Genomic DNA, 10,815 nt, shown 5'->3' with positions numbered 1-10,815 from the left:
TAGGTACCATAATTTCTCAGTACGCAATATTACATAAACAAATATGGGGTTAGGTCTCCGAGCAGATCCCAGATTCTTTGCGTTATCGTTTTGAAAGTCAAAGGAAAGTATAACGTGAAATAATAACTACAATAACTACAAATGCTGCTATTTATATCCAGTTGTGCGTTTATTGCATAATGGAAATAGTTATAAGTACGTAATTAGATAATTTGCATAAGTTATAAAATGGCTGAAATAAGATTCCAGCAGCATTTCACAGTGCTGTTTAAAACTATTGAAAGTTCAGCGCGTAATAAATCTCCTATAATGGCTTAACATAAAGTTTTAATGGCCTTAAATACATTATGGTTTCTTTATGGTCCATCTCGGTCGGCTTTAATTATATATACGCTATTGCCGGATGATTTCACTGAATAAACTGAAAGTAATAAAAGGAAAATGCCTAACGAGAACGTGAACTATGCTCGTAACAAAATATATAACGCAGTAATTACATAAACTCACGCACTATTCCTGAAAGGGATAAGAAGAGCACATGAAGCCCGTGTGGCGATGGGTCTAAAATTTCACCACCCCCTTTCTTCCTCTGTTTGTAGTAGAAGTTGACTGTGGGATATTAGTTAAATTGTGGCGTAGGCGAGAGGCTGGCATTTTGTCACTGCAATATCACAATTTCGTTTTCTTTCAACCCCTTATTTGCTATTAAGGTGTTGAAAGAAAGTTAATTTTACAACTTGAAAAATGTATTGATTTGTGTCATTTTTAAATGGTTGAGCGAGAACCATTTGCTGTTATATGTTCAAAAGTAGGTGCCTACTAAAAATAATTTACTCATGGAACAAGATCATTAGCACCAAATCGTATCTGGCGTAATAACGGAGTTCAATTGAAGTAATGTTGAATATAATCGGTTCTGAAGTACCAATTTTAGCGTCAGCGGCTGGCGCTGATAGCGATAACGATGGCCATTAAAACTATTGCTAACGACTTCATCTGCTTCGTTTCGCGCTAAAAACTTGAACAGGTAAAACTTTTGTAATTCCAGTCTAATTATGTACAAGATTTTCTTACAGAAACCCTAGTATAAATTTATAAATGTGTAAAATACTGACGCACGGTGTAGGTATATTTCAATAATTATTTAACGGTCGCGGGTTCGAACCCCCGCTCGTACAATGGAACTTATGTGGGAATTTCGCTGCGAAATGTCGTTTGATATTTGCCATCAGTTGCTTTTCGGTGACGGAAACCATAGTGAACGAACCGGACTAATCCCAATAAGACCTAGTTAAGTTACCCTTCGGGTTGGAAGATCAGATGGCAGTCGCTTTCGTAACCTACGCCAAATCTTGGAATTAGTTGTCAAAGCGGACCCCTGTCTCCCATAAGCCGTGGCGAATGCCGGGATAATGCAAGAGGGATGATGGTTTGGTAACGAAATAAGTAAATGATATTTTTATGAGTAGTTATTGCGTGTTATTTCGCCGTTTGACCATACAAGTAAATACGGAACGCCTCCACGAGTGATTGTAAAAAATATCGGTTCACACCTTCCAGCGCTTAATACAGACGGACACGCGAACTAGCGATAACATGTTTTTGATCGTAATTTCATTTGTAATCATTTCTGTGTTGGTAAAAGGTGAGGAGTACATTGTGTAACAAGGGAACAAAATCACATATTTACAGCGAAGGCGTTTATTGAATCCTGACCGCGAAGTAAAGACATATGTAACTCCGTATAGACAGATAAAGTCTAAGGAAAAAACGTACCTCAAAACCATACAGAAAAAGTTACGGTGAGCTAGATGGCGATACACCTTTGGGGTACGTTAGATGGCGCTAATATTAATATTTGATATTTTAACACATATCAAGCTAAGAATACGGGCCAAATTGTCAAAACTGAGGTTCAAAAGTTTTAGGCCTGTGTTGAGAGATGGCAGTTTATGCACTGTGATTACACATTTTACTTTGACAGTAACTCTCTATAATACTCTATCCTCTTTGCCGCGATGTAAAGGATTCTATAATTGAATCTGGAGCGTAGTGAGGGACTCAAGTAATAACGATCAAGGTAGAAATTATTGCCTCTTTGATCCGTCGTAGAAGGGAACGAAAGTACCCTTTCCAAATGGGTTATGTGAAAAACACATTTTAGTTGTTCTTGTAGAACATATTATCTACATACCTCTATTTTTTTCTACTTAATTTTTACCTTGTGTAAGTTAATCTTAAAACCATCATTAGATAAGTAGAGCCATTGTGCTACTTTCCGTCCATGATTTAGTTTCAGTCCACGTCACGGAGTAGAAATTAACAAAAAATATTTGACAATCAATTTAGGGTGATTCCTTTCACTATTGAAAAAAAAACAGCATGCTCTTACAAATAGTATAAATGATATTAATTACGAGTAAATCCCACAAGTAGCCTGTGGCGGCGTGTTATACAAATAATAGCTGTCACTCACATGATGTACCAGAGTGGTGTGGAGAGCCCTCTAGCGCCATCTAGTGGTATCTAGTGGTCTTGAGGCTATAGAGTAATTAGGGTGCGAGATAAGTGCCCGTTTACACGGTGCGTGAACTCGCATGCGATGCGTTGACACATGAATTGTACGTAACCTCAACTGTCTTTAATGTTTAATTTTTAATTTAATTTAATTTATTTAGAAACAAACAGTCTTATGAATAAATATGAATATAGGATAACAATTTTTCAGTAATAGACCTATAGTTTCCTGTATGTAAGACAAAATATTAACAAATAGACTAATTACTACAAAAATAACATGCATGTGCAGTTATACAAGAAGAATAGAGAAAAAGAAAATAGTTTTTTAAACATCTTAATAACAATTTCAAGTTATTAAATTACCTATTTAACATATTTTTATTTTAATGAAGAATGTTAAATGTAACTAAAGCCTGATCAGAAATATAATTATGACTAGCGCCATCGCCATGATGCGGAATTTCAATATACCTACCTACTTGGCCGAAGACCTCAAACGCCGCAAATATGCCTCCCTTGGCAGCAGTTACATTTTTGCGGCGTTTGGTGTGGAAACACTGGCGCCATGAGGGCCAAGCGCGCGTCAGCTATCCAAAGAGCTAGCGGCGCACCTAATTGACGTCACAGGTGACCAGAGGGCTGGCCAATATTTTGCTCAACTCATAAGCATTGCCATCCAACGTGGCAATGTGGCCAGCCTTCTGGGCACACTGCCCGGTGGCAGCGACTTGGGTGAGGTTTTTTATTTATAAGTTATTTTAATTTAATCTAATTTATTTTATTTATTCTTATTTGTAAGTTTATGTATAGTTGTTATATTGTTTGTTTTTTTGAGATATTATTAAATTTATATACAGTACTGCACTGTAATTGAGCAGTTTTATGTCTACTGCCTACCTTTTTCGAAAAACGTATGTCATTAGTTTTGTTATATTCATCAAAAGATTAAAAAAAACAACGACTAAACTGCATATGAATATTCTGCGAACCGCGGATAAATAAAGGTAAAAACATGCAACCTTATGTTTTCATTCGATTTTTATCTGCGTATTACATACATTATTCCTAGAACTGGGGGTGAAGTGGGACATTATACTGCATTCAATTTATACGGCAAATAAGTAGTACAAGATTTCATATTTAGGTAAAAGTTGAAAGTACTTTCGAGAATAAAGATAATTGGACAATATCCCTACACTTAGGAAAATACTTGTAAATACATAATAATTTGAAAAGAAAAAATGTGAAGACAAAAAAAGTATTATCTTTTTTTCCATTAGGGAGTGATCCTTTTGGTGTTTATTTTGTTATAAGGCCATTTATTATTGTAAGCTCACAATAATAAAGAAGGTTCTTTGAATGTGCTACGGGATGCAAACGAGCAACTCTAAAGAAACAACTAACTTAAATAATTACATTCCCATTTGAATAATATGTATGTATGTATATTACGTACCATATTTTAAAATATGATGGTTAGTTTTTATGATGAAATAAGTACTTTTAGAGTGTACATACTGGACTAGTATCCACAAAGTTCGGTTATCGTGTATTGTCCTCATGTGTCATTAACAAACGTGCACTGCAATTACGAGCAACCACTGGAGACCACTCAGACCCGAGAGTGATTCAGGAAGCAGGACCACATACCACATCGTTAACGAGTTCATAATGTATGAAGTCGTGATTGATGACGATCATTAAAGGACATCCTTACACCGATTGACTACTCTGACTGGGTACTCACACACTGAAAACATTCATGACATAAAAAATATAACTAATATGTTTTTCTAACTTTTATGACATATAAATGCAGTACTGTACAGGCCTAGCCTAGTGCGGGGGGACCCCTGCAAACTAGTGTTAATAATAATTAGGATATGCACAAATGGATGTAACCTTATCCTTCAACAATTGTTTTTGTGTTTATGTGCAATAAACGAATTTTTATTTAAAAAAAAATAACTGTACTCATTACACAAATAAACACCATCGGCAAACTAGGCAGGGTCATTAACCACTAGACCAAACCGGTCGCCTCAATCATTAGTTTAAATATATTTAAAAGAAGAAAAAATATTCTTCTATAGACTTCAACTCCAGTGCTCTACTAAACCAACAGCCTGGATCTCATCGTTCTCATCCGAATCCTTACACCATATGGGTCAGTAGAACCCCTAGCGACATCCACAGAAAGACCAAAAGTGTGTTCAAATCACACCAAAGGCAGTATTTTTTATACTTTTCAATAGAATTCTCAGTTACAGAATATGCTAGTTAATAGCAACAGAATCATACATCTTTCCTTATAAACCTGTATTAAAGTAAATTGGAATCAGATTCAGTTTAAAACGAAATAATTCATTAACAAATTTCAGAGTAAACCGTACTTATCCTTTAGCAAATAAAATTATCATTGTGTTCGCCGTATTGTAACTTCCTTCAACAGTTTAATGAGATTTATAACATTAATTTATTCATATTCAACAACCTTTGCAAATTCGTAATTGAATCTGAAAGTTTGTTTATTGAAGAAAGTATCACATTAATTAATGTTGTTTGTATCCCTTACTTTTAATTAGTTATTGTTTATTGGATCAGGGAGACTCTTATGCGAGTTCAGTTATATTTTTAGGAGAGTATTTGTTCCGTTCTCAATCAAAAGGTACCACTGTGACAGACTGCTAGCCCATCGCCCGCAGTCCGCACCACAATCGAACCTATATTTTACTATAACTTCTACAAAAAGAGGCTGTGAAAATCTTAACCCGTCGCCACACGGGCAAATAAACTTACTTATATGTATTTCGTTTCTGTTTGCAGGTCAAATATTGTCAACCTTCAAATCAAGGGTGAACAGGCATCTTCTGGGCGAGCTCACTTCATCGTAGGCCACGTCCTTGCCTTTGGCTTAGTCTGTGGCCAAGAATAAGTCCATTAATAATAATAAAAAAAATGTTTTAGGTATTTTAAAATTATTTTAGTAGGTGCAGGCATGCTTCATTAAATCTTTTTTTTTTCTATCATTATTTCCATTCGTGTAAGGCTGCACATCGACAGAAATAATTATAAAATTATAGCTATAAGCGCAACAAAGGCGCTACCAAAACTTATAAAACATGTTGTAATACACGTTAAACCAAGCGGAAGCGATTAAACGAAATACTCGACCTGCGAACAGAAACGCAAAAAAATTGCACAAGCCAGAGGGCAGGTCCAAATCGCAGCAGACAAACATCCGACCCTATAGGATTCATATTTTGTTTAATGTTCTCACAGAAGCTCTGGAATTATTAAAGTATCTGGTTATAGTTGTTGGGGCAGGGAGGCAGCGGGGGCATAAGCGGAGCGGTTAGCGGGCTGTACGGAAAGAGAAGAGTCGTATAATGTATTACCATTTAAGTTCTTCGATTGTTCTCTTTCCGCACAGACTAGTCGATAATTAAGTAAAGTGTATTTATTGATTTCAAGTTGATGTAAATAAAATCAGCAAGTATGTAGTAGATATGTATATTGATAATATAATAGGTTTTTTTTTTAATTGAAAAGGCTTAAGAGTGTTTTAAGAAAATGAAGTCTCTTCAAACTAAACAAAGGCTATTCACATCGGGTTAGAAGTCGTGGGAAACCCAATAAAAATGCTACCCTTTTTTGAAAAAGACAATTATTACCTCTCGAACTGTGCTATTCGCTCCGACCATCAAAAATACCTACAAATGTGTACAAAATTTAACGTATTCCATTATGCATCATCTAAAATTTTCCATCGAAATTAATGAATTTTCATTTTGAACGGACGTTTAAATTAGATTGACAGATTTTAGTAGATTTTAGCCGTTTCCTTAAACTACGTCCATTGCTTACATAATCGGCGTTTTATAATCGCTACCTCCCTGGCCCCAATTCATAAATAGCGGTCATATTTCACTCGCTACATCTCAATTGTGACCCCATTTCAACGTATAATACTGTTTGAATTATGGCAAACACACCGAATGTAATACAGTAAAATATTACTTGGTCAATAAAGGATTATAAAGAGTTTAAAGCTCGATGGGGTAATACCATTTTGAAATTGGCTTAACATAATATTAATATGAGATACATAATATCCTGTCAGATTAGCCTTCTTTTAATGGCTTGTAATAATTTAACTGATTGTAAAATGGCCTCATGTATTGTAGTTATTAAATTAAAGAATCGTAAAATTTTAAAATCGGTTTTTTTATCCAGGCAGAATTCTTATAAATCATTCTAGGTTTTTCCATGTAATAATCGTATGTTGCTTTTGAACATTTTTTTTCACGAAAAGACTAATTAAAAGACTTCATACTTTTATATATATTATAGGTACTCGTATGATTCCAGTAATTTGGTATCGCAGATTACCTTTCATAATACATACAATTCTTCTAATACCAATCATACTGTGACTCAAGATTATGATGATTGATGAAACTTGGGTATTTTTCCGTGTCAAAATGATGAATAAACAAATAAATACCTATGTTCCTTATACAGGGGAGAAACTACAATTAACTATTCAACATTAAGATACATAAACAGAAAACCTCGAAGATATTTTACATGACTAAATAACATATCTTTAAAACAGTGTCGGTATAATTTCGTTCTCGACCGTACCTATATCTAAATAAACAAGCAGCCTTTCTTGAACCGTCATCCCAATCAGTTTCAGCACAATAACACAACCCTATCTGTTACGAGATCAAGACGGCATTCTCACAAATTCGCAACTCTTTTATGCCGCCGCAAAAACTTTGTAAACTTCCGACCGAGTTGCTGTTGCATACAGCACACAAGGAAACATTCGACAACCAGTGTTGAGTGAACTTTTTTACCTCCCTCCCGAGTTCCCGATATTTGGACGCAGTTACATGCATCATGAAAATCAAAAAGGTAATCACGTTATCCCGGTCAATATAAGTCTACTGAAAATAACCGTGAATCAATTGCTGGAAAACTGAAAGAATTTTCCATCGAATATGTTGGAAAACTACTTCGAAAAAATTTTTTTTAATACTAGTATGTAACTGAATCTAAAAATTGCTAATGTGACAGTATTGCGCATGATTTTTTGAGTAAATATAATTATATACCTATTATGTTTATTGGGTCGATTTTCAACTGGATTTTGTTTTTTTCGGACTCTGATTATACATATTTGATGAATGAATACTCTTTAGGGATAAAATTTTCCTGTTATACGTGATTTTATAAGATTATTTTATCGATATTACTCCTCTAAAAATCTTCCTCTGAGTTGGGGTTGAATTTAATTGTGGCGTGGGCTAGCAACATGTGCCAATATCCACTATCGAAATTTCGAATTCTTTCAACCCCTTAATTGCCAGTACTGGCACTGAAAATTAAATCGTTTCATGTGTTCTTTTTACCCCTTTATGGAATACAAGCGTAAGTTTATGTATGTTTAAAAAAATATATGGGATAACCAGCTTCAGAATAAAGTTCACCCACTCTCGCGCTTCTAAAAACGAATAGGGAATAAACGATGTATGGTCTGCAAAAAATACCTCATTGATACCGTGCAGGGTGCGCAAAAACGCGCTGTTTACGTTTATTGAAGTACGCCAACGAGTCGCAATACTGGCAGGCGGCTGATATTATCTTTATTCGATTTCACGGGCTACGTAATGGCGGTAACTCTTTTTCCTGGTTTTTTGTTGAAATTGACAATATTTAATTTTCTTCACTGGTCTTTTTTGATGCCGTTAATAGGTTAAGCTTGACTGGTAGATAATGCCTCATAGCATTAAGTTCGCCTTTTGTACATTAAGTTTGTCTTGTGTGCAATAATGTTTAAATAAAATAAGTAGGCTAACAATATTAAAAAATACACATTTGCAATTTGACACTTTTGATATTGTCTGTAACTGTAACAGATTACTCGCCCAAACCACAATAAAATTGAACCAATATCCCACAGCAAATGTTACTAGATCCACGGGACAAAATTGGGTGTCGAAATTATGAACCCGTCACCAATCAGGGAATTACTTTTTATTTAAAGAGTAATGGCGTTATAATAAACGCTTTATAAACCTGAATTAGCTAAAAATACCTTTTCAGTACAGATGGTGTTTTTTATACGCACTAGTGCGAGAAGTGGTTCATTATATGACAGGTCGAAACTTCGGAGGGTCATCTGTACTGAAAAACGGGATTATGCGACGTTCTTGCTAATGTCACTTTTTCCTATTCGCAATTCTAGACAATCTGAATTCTACGCAATTAGTATTTCACCTCATTCGCTATTGTGCACAGTTATTACTTGTGAACAGTGGCGATTCTTCCTGTTCGCAATTCTGCACATTCTGAATTGCACACAATAGTTTTTGACCTCATGCGCTATTGTGTACACTTGTACAGTCATTATTTGTGTACAGTAGCGATTCTTCCTGTTCGCAATTCTACACAATCTAAGTTCCACACAATAGGTATTTCGCCTCATTCGCTACTGTGCACAGCCATTATTTGTGAACAGAATAGTTTCTTCCTATTCGCAATTCTACGCAATCCGAATTCGACGCAATACGTATTTCACCTCATTCGTTATTGCGTACAGTCATTATTTGTATACAGTATAGTTTCTTCCTATTCGCAATTCTGCGCAATCCGAATTCCACACAATAGGTATTTCGCCTCATGCGCTATTGTGCACAGTCATTATTTGTGTACAGTATAAGTAGTTTCTTCCTATTCGCAATCTGAATTCGACCCAATAGTATTTCACCTCATTCGATTTTATGCACAGTCATTACTTGTGTAAATTAGCGATTCTTCCTGTTCGCAATTCTACACAATCTCAGCTTCCTCAATCCCCGCAATTTATCGCCACTCGTTTCGAACTTCCTCTTTTTCGCACTTGTATCGAAATGTACTATTATACAATCGTGATATAATACAAAGCTTTTCAGTCGAGTACCATGTTTAGGCCACGAAGCTTTGCTGAGTGGCCTAATAGTACGGTACGAGAGTGAAAAGCTTAATTATATCACTATTGTATACAATACTTTTTCTACGAGTCATCATCTTCATCATCAATGGACGGAAATATCATCATTCATGCAAGTTAAAATTAATGTTAATAGCGTCGTTCACTGTTGTATCAACGTCGAATTACCTAGCAACCAATTGTTTGTAATAACCGTCTCTGATTGGCCGATAACGCGACAGATAAAAAAAAATGTGTTTCAGATGCCGACAAATTTTCCAGGTATCGCAAATTAGTATAGAAATTGTATGAAGTTCTATTTTTGAAATTATTACAGTTAACTAAAAGTCAACTATAATGAGATTATTATAGTTGAGTCGGAACTGCCATAGAATATCCAACACTGAAAAGTTAGCAGTTATAGTTTAGTCTGTGGTGTCCTAATTGACAGATTACAGTCGACGAGTAGAAAAAATAATGTTTCCCCTCACTAGCTCGGAAACACGTGTTTTGTCCTTTAATACCAGCTGGTAAAAACGCATTTTATCCACTAGTGGGTAAAGTAATTTGACATTGAATAAAGTCAAATTAACTGCTTTAAAATTGATAAAAGTAGGTGAATCTAGTAATAAAGATGATTTACCACCTGTGGAACTACTGGAAGCAGTGATAGACGCATTTTTTGCGTTGTAGTTTCCTCGCTATAGTGAGGGGAAAAGTTTTGTGTTACACTCGGGTGCAAATGTATTTAACTTCTCGTGTGTTAAAAAACTCGCAAGTTCAGGATTCTATTCTCGAACCACTCGCTTCGCTCGTGGTTCAACTATAGTATCCTTTCACTTGCTCGTTTTTCAATTCCACACTCGGCGTTAAAATACAACTTTGCCCCCTTGTATAACAAATAACTATTGTTTATGTTATTGTTCCAAATTCACAGCGGATATTTGTAATGTACACAGGAAGACGTGGAATAACTCAGAATCCCCCGGCTCTAATAAAGTGTAGGTTGTATAATATCACTGAAGGCTTTGCCCGACAGCATGGACCTTTGTAATAATTCAGCTCCTTTAGTGTACCTACGAATGTCTGTCTTTATGTAATATTACTGGTGTCTTACAAGTCGCTTTTTACTTGATTTTTTCAAGCTTTTATTCAACTTTCCTTGTTAGTAGGTATGTTAGTGTGCGTCAAAACGTAGAAGCTAAATTTGACCCACTTCCCGGTTTCCAATTGAGCTGAAATTTTGTACACCTATGTAAATTACGTGACAATGCAATATTATGGTATCATGGAGTTGATCTGATTGATGATGGGCC

Source organism: Leguminivora glycinivorella, chromosome 9, assembly GCF_023078275.1.
Source record: "Leguminivora glycinivorella isolate SPB_JAAS2020 chromosome 9, LegGlyc_1.1, whole genome shotgun sequence".
NCBI lineage: Eukaryota > Metazoa > Arthropoda > Insecta > Lepidoptera > Tortricidae > Leguminivora > Leguminivora glycinivorella.
This window is presented reverse-complemented; position numbering follows the sequence as displayed.